The sequence below is a fragment of the Coptis chinensis genome, chromosome 5 (genome assembly GCF_015680905.1).
Source record: "Coptis chinensis isolate HL-2020 chromosome 5, ASM1568090v1, whole genome shotgun sequence".
In the NCBI taxonomy this organism is placed as follows: Eukaryota; Viridiplantae; Streptophyta; class Magnoliopsida; order Ranunculales; family Ranunculaceae; genus Coptis; species Coptis chinensis.
The window spans coordinates 46097843-46115113 of NC_141460.1; positions in this window are offsets into that span (position 1 = coordinate 46097843).

Below are 17271 nucleotides of genomic sequence, written 5' to 3' on the forward strand. Positions count from 1 at the left end.
TTGGCAGCTTCTAAACCATTTTAAACTTTCACGTATCAAGACACTATGATGTTTTTGGATTCCCCAGAGAGAGGGGGGAGGGGGGTTGTTTTTAGATAAAATCCTAAGTGCAGATGAGAAAATTGATTATAGAATCCCAATCTTAGTAAGCTCAGTGTACAAGTTTGAGCAAGTAAACCTCCAAACCCTATAATAATGAGATTTAAACACATTGGGTAGTATGTTTTATCAACCTCTTATTCCATACCAGCATCTGATTTTACTCCTATTCCTCCACATCTCGTACCCAGTTTTCTAGTACCTAGTTCTTTACATATGATCATTGCAGCCCTACACCCCTTTTGTTGTACATTTTATAGAAGGTATTCATTCATGTTGGGGTTCCACAAACGCTTCACACAGAAAATTCCTCACGACAGTGAATAACATAATGGTCAAACACTCAAATAAACTAGGATAAGAGAAAAGAACTTCTAAAACTTAGAAGGAAGCTCTTAATAAGGGAAAGAACCACTCTTCAAAAGCATACCAACCTCTTCAACCCACTCGGTTTCTATCAAATCTCTCGATATGATCTCAAACAATTTGCGCCAAAGAATTTTCAAAAATAGACGAGGTATCCACCCAGTCGAGTACCCAAATTATTGTTCCCACAAAATACATTTTTAGAAGAAGTGATCTCAAGGAAAAATTCAAACCAAAAAATTATAAATAAAAGTAACAAGTCGCGAGGTGTCTTACTTAACAACCTAACTACCCTCGACGACACGGTGTCATCCATGAATTGTGTGAGAGAAATGTCAATGCCTATCTTCCAACCTTAAAGCCTTAAACCCAATTGGTTAATTTGCCTTATAAAATTCTCATCAGTACCCCAACCAGTACTATCAGCAAACGAGGGAAAAGGTTTCAACTCTGTTCCAAATTGGTATACTTTACACTCTAGTTTACGATTTACGCATAGTTCTTAAGGGATACTAAGTGGCAGATTTTGCTTGTGTATCCAACGAAACCCCTCACATTCAGGCAAAGCCAAGCAGGTAACAAATGGAAACATTTCTAAATTCATTTTGTGGGAGACAAAATACATTTTCAGTGAATACAAATGGTCAAAATGTCATGTTATCAAAAGAGAAAGGAGACAAAACAAAGGATAATAATGTTCAACTATTCTTTCAAATATTATCGTGGCTATTCATGTACAAGATAGCCAGTAATATAGTTTGTGATCCTTCTTTTACGGTTTTACACATTCATTAAGTGGATAATATGCCCATTCCACGACAGAGTAGTAAATCTGATTTGAAAAAAAAGAAATTATAGTAGTCGTACTGACACCCGTAAATAAGATAGGAATCTACTTAGCGAAAGAATTAACGGATATATGACAAATACCGAGCATCCTATAGTCACTACTACAACAATCAAGTAGTCTCGGCCCCTATATCTCTTCTGCATAATTAATGTGCCCCAAACCTGCAGATAAGAAAGGAAATCTTTTTGAGAGACAAAATATAATCATTTGACATGAAGATTCAGAACCTTGCTTAAGATGAATGGTAGAATATTTTTTCATCCTAAACTAAGTTATACAACCAATATTAAAAAAAGTAGACAATTACACAACATGAGGATGGAGGATTCCAAGCAAATAAGCTTGGTTCAGAATGAGAGTACAGGAGAGCCGAACTCAAAACGATGCCAGTATTTACTTTAGAACATTTATCTATGATACCGTGATACTTCAATAAACACAACTTATGCATATCCACGTTATCCAACACCGAAATCAACATGAGGACACCGACGATCGACACTTACATGGGTACTTCTTGAACAACTACCCCGTATCCTTTCGTGCTTACGTCTATTGCCCACACACTTATGAATTACTTAATTCCTTTCGAAACTGAGACACTAGATAGTATATTACAAACAAAAATTATTCTAGAAAGGAGTGCAATCCTTAAAGTGGTATTACATCTATTATCAACTGTGATTGCATTTACAATATGAATAGTACTTAAGATAAACTGCTAAACTTAAGAATAAAGCTATTGTCTACAAAGATGGTTGCATATTGCAGGTGCCGACTAGCAAAGTCGGTAAAACCTTTGGGTGATGATACCAGAGGTCTGGGGATCGAACCCCGCCAGCATTAAAGAGTTACTAATCTCATTTAAAACAGGCTTACCAATCAAAAAAAAAAATGGTTGCATATTAGCTTTAAACAAAAAAAAACACTAGAAAACATATTATGTATATTATGTACATACATACAGCAAGTAATCGTGCAAATGAAGTCAGGAAGCTAATTTTTCAGAGGCTATCTTCTTTAAATTGTTGTTGTACAAAATAACTACCACAATTCTTCATTCACTATCTATCCAATGCATTTAATGTATTGGCTAATACTTCTGGTTGTGACCACTAATATCATCAGATCACTTCTAAATATTGTAGCAGGACAAAGAATAACATACTCTCGGAGGAAGAAGAGTCTGTTGAAGATAATTTTGATGGCAGATGTGACACTGAGGATGAGATGTTGGATGTCGAATTATTGAAGGAATACTACAGCAGGGAGGTGGAAGGAGAAGACGAACAGAGGACAAGGAACAAGAGACCATCTAAGTCAAGTGATAGTGGTCATCTGGTGTAGGAACTAGGTTATGGTGGTGTTTTTGGGTGCTTTTGTTCTTGATTACCAACTGGTCACCTGCTTGTTATTTTCCGTTCTGTTTTTCTTTCCTTTCTTGTAATCAGGGGTTGGTGTCTTAGGGGTTATGGGGCAGGTTTTGGGCTTGAAAATTAGCTACTGGCTAATAATTGAACTGTTAATTTAATCCCATTCATTAATATTATTACATTTTCTTTTATGTATCCAAAAATAAAATAAAAATTGTAGCTGGAGTTGTTTCTTTTGAGCAAAAAGCTGATGCTTGGAGAGTCTGCTCCTAAAACCGTAGGAGCATACTTTTGGAGTCAATCGACCACCATGTCACTTTCGGTTACGTTCTCGATGGAAATGATACTTAACTCTGTCTTGCATACAAACTAGATCACTGAAGTAAAACAGGTGATTGTTAAGGAACAACATATAGCTCCTTGCAAATTCCACAAGGAAACATACAAGTCGTACATAAATAATTCTACGGAGCTAACCCTTAAAGTTTTTGTTTACTATAGGTAACACTTCAATAGGTAAGTTGTGGCGGGAATATATGCAGGATACTAAAATTTTGAATTCAGTCAAACATCTATCAAATCCAATAGAGCTAAAAGTTATTTTGCAATGTTCAGTGAGGATTAAAGAAACTTAAGACCTAGAAAACCTTTGGAAGCAACATCATAAAAAACGAGTTTGGAAAGATGAGAATAAATAAGTCACTTACCATAACGGGTATCATCTTAGCACATTTTGCAAGTGTCTGAACTGGAAAACTAACATACTTGAGGACTTGGAGAAAAAAACAGGTGACATCGTTAATATACAGGCGAAATTAATTAAAAAAAAAAAAAAAAAAAAGAAGAAATGGTACATACTTGATATTGGCAAGTTGTTGTGAGTATGTTTGATACTGAGATGAGGCAATACTTATAGATTGGAGCAACAGGGTCCAAGGCTTTTTTACTTGCCTAAAAAAGATATTGGTTAGGCAATGACACCATCTCCGGAAAGACAAATTAAATAATAATAATAAGGTTACATATATATAGTAGAGTACCCGATAAAAAAGCGGTTGCGCAGATATGTGCGACGTCATAATCTTTGTTGCAGAAAACAAGAAATAACGAGTACTTAAAATACTCTTTCTTTTCCCCATACGGAACTCTCATTATCTTTTCCTACATCATTAAATTTCTCTTTACTTTGTCAAAAAAATACACAAGACAAAACTCTTGAGACGAGAATTGAATTTTTTTTTAAAAAAACCTGGAAAACACCGTAAATGACGAGAGTGGTCATGATCCCAAAGACAGTGAAAATGCCTTTCCATAATAATTTATTATTATTATTATTATTATTATTCTCTTGTAATAATAATAAGCCACTCGATGGAGGAGGAGACGTCATGCTAATTATTAGACCGACCGTGGTGAGTGGAGGAGAGGCGGAAATGTGTATTAGAAGAGCTGGTGGTGGCTTTTGTATATTTTAGTTTTATTTTGCGAGGATGGACCGATCCAACCTTACTTATCTTTGCTCTTGCTGCCTACCTACAGAAATAAATATAAATACTATTGGACCAACTGGTTCATTTCCAAAGAGGCTTTGGGCTTTACACAGCACAGGCCCACGGGGTTGGGCTTCTACAGCCGCGGCGGTTACCCAATGTTTATATGCTTAAAAAATTAAAACACTTTGAAAGACAACAAGTGCATATCCACAAGATTAGATTCTACAACATCCAAATTAGGCGAAATATCTGTATTGACTAAGTTAAAAGCTAAATTTGAGCACGCTAGTTTTATTTTGATTGATGTTGCATTAGCAAGAGTGTTGCCTTGCCACCAAAATCTGGTGTCTCGAATATGTCACCAATTGTACCTAATTCTGAGCATTTGTCGAAATCTGTAAGTGATAAGAGCCCAAAATTGTAGTTTTAACCCTGTAACAGTCATACTTTTAGACCAATTATGTGAGTAATAATTAAGAGTTAACACTGATTACGTGTTTTTATGCATTCCAGGTTTCAAAGTCCATTATGTATAGAAATGTGCCACTTTAGCGAGATAAAAGAGCAAAGGTCGGTTACTAAGGAGTTCCGTGATTAAAGGCCTAGATTCAAGAAGACAAAGCCTTCCTAAAGCCCGGTCAAAAGCTGAAAAGTCAACACGGGCAGAAACAGCACACAAGTCAGCAGAACTTCTGATGGCCGTATCTTTGGACTCAAACCTTGGAATGGGGCCTACCTTATGTCAAAACAACCGGCTCGGAAAGAGCTTTCCAATGGTCCAAGCCTTGACCCAATCAGAGGAGAAAAAGTGGACGAAAACTCTGTTGAAGCCAACTGCAGTTGAAGATGCCTTTTTGGACTGAAAATATTGGGTTTTGGGCCTGATTCTCTGGCCCAAAACATGGCTCCAAGCCCATGCACGATTTTTGGATCTGGACATATAAAAACCAAAGCTTTGCTCTTTGTTAATGGTAGCTAGTTAGACCTAAAACAATATAGATAATTCTAGATCTAGTTTAATTAATTAAATTAAGTTTTAGTTCCATTTTCAATTCTTGTTTTAGATTAAGTCTTTGAATCATTGTTCTTGATTGATTAGATAAATAAAATAGTTATTCTATCAATTTCGAATTGTGTTATTTCAATCTATTAGATCTAGTTTTAATTATTGTTGGTTACCATTTCTTAGTTGTTAATTAGAATTTAATTATCGTTTAGTTTAGATTAGTAAATTTCGAATCTTGATAATATGTTTAGTTTAGATTCATATGGGAATGATTGCGGAATGATTCAAGGCTAAAACCTCCATTAGAGGGGTTGATGAAACCTTGATGAAAACTTAGTGGTATAGTGTAGAAGCATTGTAGAATCTATTCCAATCTAGAAGGTCGTGATTAAGCCATGAGAATGGGTGGGCGACCTCACATGCTAGTTAGTACTTTTTCGGTAGAAATGCCATGAACACTAGGGATTAGAACTCGAATTTCTTGCCGTAAGAACGTAAGAATCGAGATACAAGAATCTATGCTAGGCTATTAAGTTGGATTCGAGGTGGATTCAATTCCCCTCTAATCCTTTATCTAGATTCAACATAATCAATTTCATATAGGTATCGTAGTATAACACAGCTTCGTAAAGCTCTCATTAGACTTAAAAACGACTAATTAGATTAGAAAACAATTCCATGCTATAGCACTAGGAGTGGAACGAACTTCCTACTCCACTATATCTCATAGGATTAAGAGTAGAGAAATCTTTGATAAGCATATAGGATCATAAATAGTTTTAGTTTACTTACGTTTTGAGTTTCATCGTTCATTTCTTAGGTAAGCTATTCAATTTTATTGTTATCAAATGGCGCCGCTGCCATCTTAGTTGCACTTTAGCATTGTTTTCATAATAGAATTAGTCATTTTTAAGTCCCATTAGACCCACCCACCCTTGTTTGATTCATACTGTGGTTATCCATTTCAAAAAAAAAATTCGCGACAAAATTACACTTGTGTGACGGCGCTATAAGGGGCGCACCTGCCTCTATAGTCGGAACATGAGCGACCAGCCCTCACACCGACCGACAGCTAAGTCACTGAATAAGGAGACCGACCGGCTATCTGAGCGCAAAGCGCCCTAAGCCAAAAATTCCGGATTTCAACAGGTTTGTTTCAAACTTCGATTTTTAAGTTTTTCAGTGTTCTAACTTGTTATTTACACTGAACACGCGTAAACAAGACGCTATTCATAAGCGAAGCAAGGACGCTATTTGGTATTCCTTTCTTCCATACCTCGCATCTCTAGTTAGAGGTTCATACTAATATATCAAGATTGTTTGGATTGTTGTCGTGTTTATACTTAGACTTGCATGAGATTAAGGTCTGGTCGGAGAAAAACACCGAACGTAATTAACTGTCAACGTCAACAAACAAATCTATCGAGTATACCAATCACTACACCTCTAAGTAATATTCCACCAACCACACTTGACATAATGGCTGAAGAAAGAGAGACTCCTCTCTCCGACTTTTACAAAGCCTTGAGCGATAGCCCTAAATCTTGTATCGTTCTAGCAGACCCAGTGGGGGATTTTCAAATTCCCCCAAACATATTTAATTTGTTACCCGTTTTCCATGGTTTAGACCATGAAAAACCTTATCAACACATGCGTAGGATTGAACAAGTCCTTACAACATTCCATCATCCTACGGTTGGTATGGAACAAATTAAATTGAAGGTATTTCCCTTCACCTTAACCGATAAGGCAGCGTCTTGGTTACCTGCCCAAGCGCCTAACTCTGTGGACTCGTGGGCTAAACTTGTTCAGCTGTTTATGGAACATTTTTACCCACCCCTAAAAACGGATGAGATGCTTTCCAAGATTCATTTTTTCCGACAAAATCCTCATGAATCATTTTCTGAGGCTTGGAATCGTTTCACCGATCTGCTTATTGAGTGTCCACACCATAACCTAGCAAAAGACACGTTAGTTCGTGCCTTTTTCAAAGGACTTCAACATCACCATAAAGAAGTCCTTGACATAATGAATGGGGTAGTTTCCTAAGTAAAGGAGCCTCGGAGGCTTACAAATTTTTAGAAGATCAAACTAAACATAATAACAATTGGGGGGTAGTGATGATATCCCCCTCGCTCTGTTTGGTTCTTCTTCTTTTAACAGTTAAGGCCACGCGGTATGTTTGAGATGAAACCCGATCTAGAACTTAAAAATTTAATCGAATCTCTAACTAAAAAGGTTGAGGCTATTTACGCAACAACAAAAAGCCTATCCCCGAATGAATGTTAACTCCAACCCATGTAATGTCCGTTTTGAGTCCCGAGCACCCCGACTCCTATTGTCCTCTAAGCCTATGAACAACAACAATTAGAGCAAGATAATGTTTATTCCATTAATAACTATCCTATTCCTAATGCCCCATGGAGACAACATCCCAACTTTAGTTGGCGAAACAATCAACAAGTTTCATCTCCAGGGTCTAATAACCAAAATGTTAGGCAAGCAAACAACTATAATGAAGCTCCACCTAGGCAAGGCCAGGGACTAAGTCAGGGAAATTATAATAATTATAACAACCAAGCGCAACCATGACAAGGTTTAGCACAAGGTCGGGTAAATTATAATAGTTATAATACCAATAGAGGTATCGTTCCGGTTAACAATAGTAACTATCACAACCCACCCATAAATAATCAACGTGAGATAGTTCGGTCCCGCACCACACTGTGACTACTACACAATCACACCGGGATCGTATAGGCGCCTTTATACAAAGTTACCCAACAACTTTTCCAATCAATGACTCAATCAAACCAACAGATCTTACAATCCATAAATCGGGGCATACAACGGTTAGCCCAAGAAAAGCCCAACCAAAAGCGTTTTCGGGACAAGCCATACCCAACCCTAAAACAATAAACACAGCCTTTGAGGTAAACGGTAATACTAGTATGGAAACGACAATAGTAGGTGACCTGAATGCCATCACCACTCTCTGCTCTGGAAGAGTGGTTGATAACAAAGTAACTATGCCTATAGTTATCCCATCAGTACTCCCTACACCGGATATCGAACTAGATACCGAAATAGAAACTGAAGAGCCTACCACTGTAGAGGTACCAGTTAAACCACAACCTAAGAAACAGAAAGCCAAGGTAACACATGAAGTTGAGCCATAGGCTAAATATAGAGCAAAATCACCATTCCCTCAGAAGTTAGCCATGCTAACCAGGGATACAAACTTTGAGGAGATTAGGAACGTTTTCAAAAATCTAACGATAAACCTTCCTTTTCTCGAAGCTATTAAAAAGCTCCCTAACCACGCTAAGTTTCTTAAAGAGTTATGCACTACTAGGCGTAAGACCAACATACCTAAAGACGCCTTTTTAACTGAACAATTCCCAACTTTATCCGGAAATAATGGAATCGTTAAGTACAAGGACCCTGGTCGTCCTACTATAAAATGCACCTTAGGAGATTCCCACATGATGACCGCTTTATTAGACCTGAGGGCGAGTGTTAACTTACTCCCGTATTACTTGTATAAACAAATAGGTCTACGGAAATGCAACCTACAAAAATAACGTTGCAATTAGTGGACGGTCAATTAAGTATCCTAAGGGTGTAGTGGAAAAAACGCGTGCTTGTTAAGGTTCGAGGATTTCTACTATCCCGCTGATTTTGTTATCCTCGATCACGAAATTAAACGACTCTGTACCGATCATCTTAGAAGCCCCTTCTTAGCAACTGCCAACGCCAACGACTTATAAATTGCCGCGATGGTAAGATGTCCTTATCTTTTGGCCATCTTACGGTTGAGGTAAATGTTTTAAAATGATGAAACAATTACCAGATTTGTCTATAGATGGGGAGGTTAGCATGATCGAGAGCTTAGCTCAAGATTATTTTAACAACACATTTCCTGAAAACAATATGTACAAATTCCTTTCTTTTGGAACTTAAGATTTTGTAAATGACTCCTACTTAGAAGAAGTCAACACCATCCTTGAGTCCACACCAATTGTAGACACTTCGGTTGCTCCACATATTGAGTATGAAGACTTGCTACCTAAGCAAGTATTCATTATGCAAAATGAGGACCCCGACGAAACATCTATTGATTTTCCTTCCACCCCAGTGCTTAAACCCCTTCCACCAGAGTTAAAATATATTCAACTTGATCCGGATGGTAGTCATCCGGTAATTATATCTTCTCTATTATCTAAGAATGAAGAGACACGTTTAATCCGGGTGATTAGGGAACATCGGTCTATGATTGGTTGGTCCCTAGCCGACATTAAAGGAATTGACCCTAATGTTTGCACTCATCGTATCCATTTGGAGGATAACGCGAAGACTTCTCTCGAACCTCGTAAGCGCTGAACCCCTGCCATGAAAGAGGTGGTTAGGGAAGAAGTCTTACGATTACTTTCGATCTGCGGGTATCATATACCCAATCTCGATAGCGAATGGGTAAGTCCCATTCATGTAGTTCCTAAGAAATTGGGAGTTACCATGGTACGAAATGGGAAGGGTGACTATGTTGTCACACAAGGTCCTATGAAATGGAGGATCTGTATTGATTACAGACGGTTAAATGCTATGACACGAAAGGATTACTTTCCCTTACCTTTTATAGATCAAATGCTCGAACGCCTAACCGGTCATGCTTTTTATTGTTTTCTAGATGGCTACTCAGGCTATTTTTAGATTATTATTGATATTGATGACCAAGAAAAGACTACCTTCACATGTCCCTTTGGAACGTATGCCTATAAACGATGCCTTTTGGCCTTTGTAATGCTCCCCGGAACCTTCTGGTGTGTATGCTTCATATATTTAGTGACATGGTAGAGCGCTTTATGGAAGTTTTCATGGATGATTTTTCTATCTATGGAGACTCCTTCACGCATTTGTTTGTCTAACCTCTAAGGTTTTGACACGGTGTGAAGAAAAGAGCCTCGTTTTTAAAAAAGGGAAAAGTGTCATTTCATGGTGAAAAAAGGCATAGTGCTAGGTCACATTATATCTAGTGATGGCATCGAAGTAGATAAGGCCAAACTAGATAAGATAGCGACTTTACCTAAACCACGGACTGTCCGTGATATTAAAAACCTTTCTAGGCCATGCGGGGTTTTATGGGCGATTTATTAAAGACTTCTCAAAATAGCTAGGCCTTTAACTAATCTGCTTTTGAAAGATGCAATCTTTGATTTTAATTTTAAGCGTAAGCAGGCTTTTGAAACTTTAAAAGCCGCCCTAACCCTCTACACCAATTATACATCCTCCGATTGGTCTAAACCTTTTTCGAACTCATGTGTGATGCTAGTGACTATGCGGTTGGTGCGATCTTGGGACAAAAACTAGATAATAAGTCCATTGTTATTTATTATGCTAGTAAAACATTAAACGATGCTCAACGGAATTATTCAACTAGCTTAAAAAAATTCTTAGCCGTCATTTATGCTTTAGATAAGTTTCGGTCCTTATTTGGTTGGTTCTAAAACCTTAGTTTACACGGACCATGCAACCCTTAAGTACCTTCTTGCGAAGAAGGATGCTAAGCAGAGATTAATCCGATGGATCCTTCTCCTGCAAGAGTTCACATTAGAAATAAAGGACAAAAAAGGGGTCGAAAACGTAGTTGCCGACCACCTATCTAGACTCACAAACGACGATCAGACTGATTCTAAGTCCATACCGGACTCTTTTCCTGATGAGCATCTGTATGCCATTTTTTCAGCACCATGGTATGCTGACATTGTAAATTATTTAGTGGCTGATGTTATGCCTTATAATTGGTCAAGAAATGAACGTAAGAAGTTCTTGGCCAGAGTTAAGTTATACTACTGGGATGAGCCCTATCTTTTTAAGTATTGTGCGGATCAGTTATTAAATCGTTGTATTCCCGGTGGGAATACAATGAAGTTCTATCGTTCTGCCATGACAAAGAGTGTGGTGGCCATTTTAGTGGGATGAAAACAGCCGCTAAAGTTCTTCAATGTGGATTTTATTGGCCTACCCTTTTTAAGGATGCCCAACTGCATTACCAGACGTGTATTCGTTGCCAACAACTTTGGCGAATCCGCGGCGTAATATGATGCCATTAAATCCAATCTTGATAGTAGAAATTTTTGACGTTTGGGGCATTGATTTCATGGGTCCTTTCCCGGTTTCCCATGGTTTCATTTATATTCTAGTTGTCGTGGACTACGTGTCTAAATGGATAGAGGCCCTAGCTTGCCGTAGCAATGAACATAAGACCGTTGTATTTTTTATTAAAGAATATATTTTCTGTCGGTTTGGCATTCCGAAAGCCATCATTAGTGATGGTGGAACACATTTTGCAACAGAGTTGTTGCATCCCTAGTGAAAAAGTATGGAGTTACACACAAAGTAGCAACTCCTTATCATCCACAAACTAGCGGACAAGTAGAAGTTTCTAATAGGGAAATCAAAAAGATTTTAGAAACAACTGTAAACCCTGATAGGAAAGACTGGTCAAAGCGTCTATCGGATGCCTTATGGGCGATAGAACTGCTTTCAAAACTCCTATAGGTATGTCTCCCTTTTAGACTTGTATTTGGGAAACCATGTCATTTGCCCGTTGAATTAGAGCACCGTGCTCGTGGGCTATAAAAAGCCTTAACTTCAATATTGATGAGGCAGGTGTCAAACGCTTGTTTACAATTGAATGAGCTTGAAGAAATCCGTGGCGATTCGTGCGATCTCGAAAGGATTATAAAGCTAACATGAAACGTGTTCATGATAAGCATATCTTGTGCAAAGAGTTTGTGGTCGGTCAAAAGGTCTTGCTTTACAACTCCGTCCACATATTTTCCCGGGGAAAAACTAAAAACCCGTTGGTGCGCCCCTTCTCGTTCTTGAAGTCACCCCTTATGGGGCAATCACCTTGGTAAATCCAAATGACAACAAGTACCTTTCAAGTTAATGGTCAATGGTTAAAACATTTTCACGAACTTCTGTCCCCTGATGTAGAGGAAGTCCTTTTACAGGACCCTGTCTATGAGGACTGACCTTGTCATTTGGTGTACTTCCTTTCACTCCCATATAGTGGTAAGTGCACCATTCAGGGAACCGGGCCCTCCCTATGGAGTGTGTGGCTGTAAGTACCGGATCCTAAGTCCACGGTTAACATAATTCACGTTTTCCACTTTTGCATGTTTTCTCGGTTTTTGAGTCATGTTCCTCTATGGGGTGAATTATGTATTTATTGTTTTTCGTGTTTCTTATAATAAACTAATAAAAAAAAAAAAAAAAAAATTCTAAAATCATAGAAATAGCAATCCAACAAGTCTTGGGAATCTGACTTTAAACAACCCACGTTTTAAACAAATTTTGTGTTTAAAAATTTGTTTGGGGGTGGGCAGTCGATCTTTCCATCGGGATTGCTCAAACTTTCCATTGGTGTTGCTTAGGCCCATTACTTGTAGTTCAATTGGGTTGACGTAATCTAAACCTAGAATTCCTTTGTTCGTATAACTTACGTCACACACGCACTTCGAGGCGTTCTTCCACCCTCTTATACGTCACCCATGGTTGGAATTGAGTGTTTTATGGATCATTGGATTGGAAATTCTCTACTGATCATTTCCATAACTCATTCGCCAAAATCGGGCCAGTAACGAAGCGGCAAATTGAATTTGAAATTGCGAGAAAAATCGGAAAATTTCGGAATTCAAATTGGGCTTGGACCCAAACCGCACGCACGACTGTGCGTCTCCTTCCTTCCCAAACTGCACGCACAGTGTTTCCCTTTCAATCCCGTCGGTTACAAGTTAAATCAAACTTTGAAAACCAAAATAAAAAAAAATAGAGAGAGAGAAGGAAACCTAACTACACCCACACGAAGATAATCAAAGCCAACTTAAATCTTCTCTAAACCATTACCACCACCACCCCAACTCGAAAAAAAGCCACCGTTCAAGTAACCACCGCCACCACCGTGTTTTAGTAGTTTTTCTTCACACTCGCCTCCCCACAGTCTACAAAACCATTACTTGTCTAAGAAACTTCAATGGCGCTCACGACGTAGAATTTTTGCCGAACCACGCGTTTGCTTCCCGGTTCGTGCCATTTTACGACGAGAGATGATTAAGAGGCATTGGACGGACTGTGGTACTTTCGGTGAGGAGTTCTATCACTATGATTTGGTAGAACAATTTTATAAAAAGCGAGAATTGGAAGGGGATAGGATTTTCATAAAGTTAGGAGGAGCGAGGAGGGGAAGTAACGAGAGGCGGTTGTTGGCGGGCCGTTTAGGAATTACGGCAGAAAGCAACCTGGTAACGACAATTTAGGAATTCCAGTATACTGGAGTTCCTGCTTTGATGAAGGATACTGTCCTGGAGGGTGAATACAATCCGACATCTCATTGCGTCCGCCAGTCCATCCTGAGAACCAATCAACTAGATGTAGCTCAGTGGATTGGTAGGAACGTCCTCGGGAAAGACAAAGTCAGTGATATCGGCCTGCAATGTCTGCACGTTCTCTGGATTTTGCAAACAAATAAGTATAATTTCTGCATCCTTGATTTAATGTTTAATGTGATTCGAGGAGGGGAAGAGCTTGGCACCTCTTCCGTATTGATCACTAAGATCATGCCCTCCTTTAGAGTCGCCGCGATCTGCTCCTATTAAGATCAAATTGCATTCTAATGCAAGTATCTATCTGGATTGCATCCAAGAGACTTGGCCGTTATGCGAAGAAAAATGGTTGAGTCGGGAGGATGAAAGGGAAGATATGACATGTCCGGATGATGAAGATGCATTAGATAATTGTAATTCTAATTTAGAACGATGCAAGTGTTGCAAACTGCCTTGCGGTGCGTTTATGGTATTTGTGGAAATATCCGAGATAGACAGTTGTAGTTCAAAAGAAGCAAGGAACCTTCGGAGGAGATTTGAAATGCTTTCGAGGGGTTACGGGCGATATCTTGTCTAACATGGAGACTATCCACCAGCATCAACAAACCCAGTATGTAGTACTCGGTACTGAGATGGAAGCCCAGTGCTTGTTCCGAATAGAGATGCTATGACGCATGCCACCCGTGGAGGACTCTGTTTCAGCCGAGTCCGACAGGCATGAGCGTCGTCGCCAAAGGACAGATGGTTCAAGCCAATCTCCATCCCATGGCCCATCATCATCACAGAACTAGGTGTTCACCATCAGTTGTGTTCACTGTTATTTCATAATTTTGTTTTATTAGTTGGATTTTAATTCAGTAGTTAAATTTAAATAGTAATGTGTTTATTTAATGTTGTTTAGATTTAAATTTTATTTTTAATATAATTGGTTATTTTCAAGTACTGCTTGTTTTATCATTAATCCCACCTTCCCGACTTGTTTGGGGGTGGAAATATTTATACCGAGCATAAGTCGTTATATGATCATCTGCTGTAAAGTTGTATTGGAGGAAAGGTTGATAATTTGGCCGATATCGGCATATCTATGATTTGTGTGGTGGTAGCATGAAATCTAGGAGAGTTTAGAAGTTACTATTCTAAATCAAGTATGAAAGATACCAAGATTTATAGAAAATCATGGAAATGGTTTGTTTCTGTTTTCGGGTTTGGAATTTTTCTATTTCCAGAAATTGCCTTCAAACAATTTGGGAACTTCCCGATTCGTTTTGGTAGCTCAGAACCTATTTAAACACATTTATTTGTACACTAACAAACCACACTACACCCCACCATCATCCCGCACCTTCCACTCCAAGTTTTTCTTTCTTTTTGCTCTAAACCCCGGTTTCAGCACTTACGAGCGCGCCTGCGCCTCGTTAGAGCGCGCCTGTGCCCTCTACATTTCACGAAATTTTGTCAGAGCGTGACCCGCGCCCTCCTTGAGCGCGACCCGTGCCCAAAACACTGTAAAAGCATTAACACACGAGCGACCGCCGCTACGTGTGGCGCACCATATCCCGCTCCACCTTACGTAACGCGGAAATTCCAATTTTCAGAGGGTCAGTCCAGGATTTTTTGGAACTGTTCAAAGAGTAGTTAAGATGACATCTCCTATAGTCATACCTGAACAGTCTTTCGAAGATGTGTTGGGCACCGAGACCTATGGACATTGGTTCCGACACAGGATCCTGCAGTTAGGATGGCGTCATCTACTGGTAAGTGATGACGATTCATATTCACCATAGCTTACTGCTTATTTCTATGACCATGTTAAATTCTATTGTAATCAGGATGGAGAACAAGAATTCTCCGTCGTGAGTCGAGAAGACACGGCACATCAATTCGATAAAAATGTGGTCGCTTTAGTTTCGGGGATTACCAATACGATTCTGTTTACACATGGGCATATATGACCGATAATGCATATCTTTATGATTATACATATTTCCATGAGTATTATGGGGAGGGTATTTCGAGTAATGGACCGAGGCGATATAGTATTGCCCTTGGTAGCCTTTCCCTAAACGTAGGCACCACCATGTTATTCATCCCGATGAATATTTTGGGGAATGGCGGTTCATTTCTGCAAAGCGATCTTCTTGCGGTGACATTTTCCTCGCTTTAGGCGAGGGGCGTCGCCCGATATGACATTCCTGCAGTATTAGTCGCTAGTCTTAAGAGAGCCCAAACCATGAGGCGTAAGTATCTTCTTATGCCTGTGTTAGTAAGCCGCATCATGCGTAGTTGTTTACCTCAGATTACGTGCACAATTCACAGATTGGAAAAGGGTTGAAGTCATGAGACCCACAAATCGGGTGGTTAAGCTCGTTCGCGAATAATGACTTGGCGGGATGGCGGGTGCGACCTCATTTGATTGCCCCGTACATCCCATCGGACATGATAACACTTAACAGGTTAGCATTAGTAGATGATAACTGGCGGCAAGCTTGGCAAATTACAATGGACCGCGGGGATCACGAAGGAACCTCGTCTCACTAACGAGGAAAAGGATGCTTAAGCGGGAGATAAGGTAAGTTTTTAGTTTTGTTAGTGTCTGCTTATGTCCCAAGCAATTTAATTCGGTTAACCCCATAATGGGTGGAACTCTTATAGAGTTGCGTCGGTTTTATTTCCTATATTAGTATGCGTTCTAACTTTGTTTTGCAAATGTTCACGAATTTCACACGTTTCAATGGTATTTTTCCTACCCTCTTTATTTACAATACTTTGAGGACAAAGCATGATTCTTGTTTTGGGGGGCATAGAAACACGTGTAATTAAGGCATCTGTTAGGATATAGATATGTATAATATGCATTTGTTTTCTAGTTAAAGTTTCAAAAAATTTCAAAAATATAAATAAATAAGTTTATGCTATACACTTAGGAATATTGGTATTGTTTTCTTTCTCTATGCTCTTAACAATCTAGAAGTCTCATGTAGCTTTTACATCAGAATAATTGTTAGAAACTTAGGTTAATATGTAGGTAATAATCTTTGCATCTATCTATAAATATATTACATGAGTATCTATGATTGTTAGCGATAAGTTTAAAGAAATCTAGGCTAGAGTACTTATTCTACAAATCCTGTGAGAATATAGCCTAAAGCCTTATATGAAATGAAACATTTGAGAAATGACACAAGGGAGAAGTAAAATCCGGATAGAGAAATCACACGTCCACTTGCTTGATCACTATGCCATATCCTAAAAAAGCGAGAATTTAGGCCCTCTTTGGATCGATATAGCCAGAAATTCAAACCTATAAATTATTTTCCGCTAGTTAAGCCCCTCACGAGCCTTTCTTTAGCCTTTCATAACCCACAAATCCTTACCTGTTACAAAACAAAACAAAATAAAAAATTCAACTTACCCAATATAGAATAAGTCCGAGAATAGAATGAGTGAAGAAAGAAGAAGAAAAAAACATTATAAACAAATTAATAGTTGCTTGAGGAAAAGAAAAGAAGTTTCCATCCAAGGAAAAAAAAAAAAAAATAGAAATAAATAAAAACTCCAAAAATAGAATAAAAGGGGAGTCAAAAGCCAAAGAAAAGAAAAAAAAAAAATATGGCTAAGGATGGAAACAAAGTATAGAAGCAAAAGAAAATAACAAGGTTTTCTCTAAGTTACATAATATGAAGACTCTATTATCTCG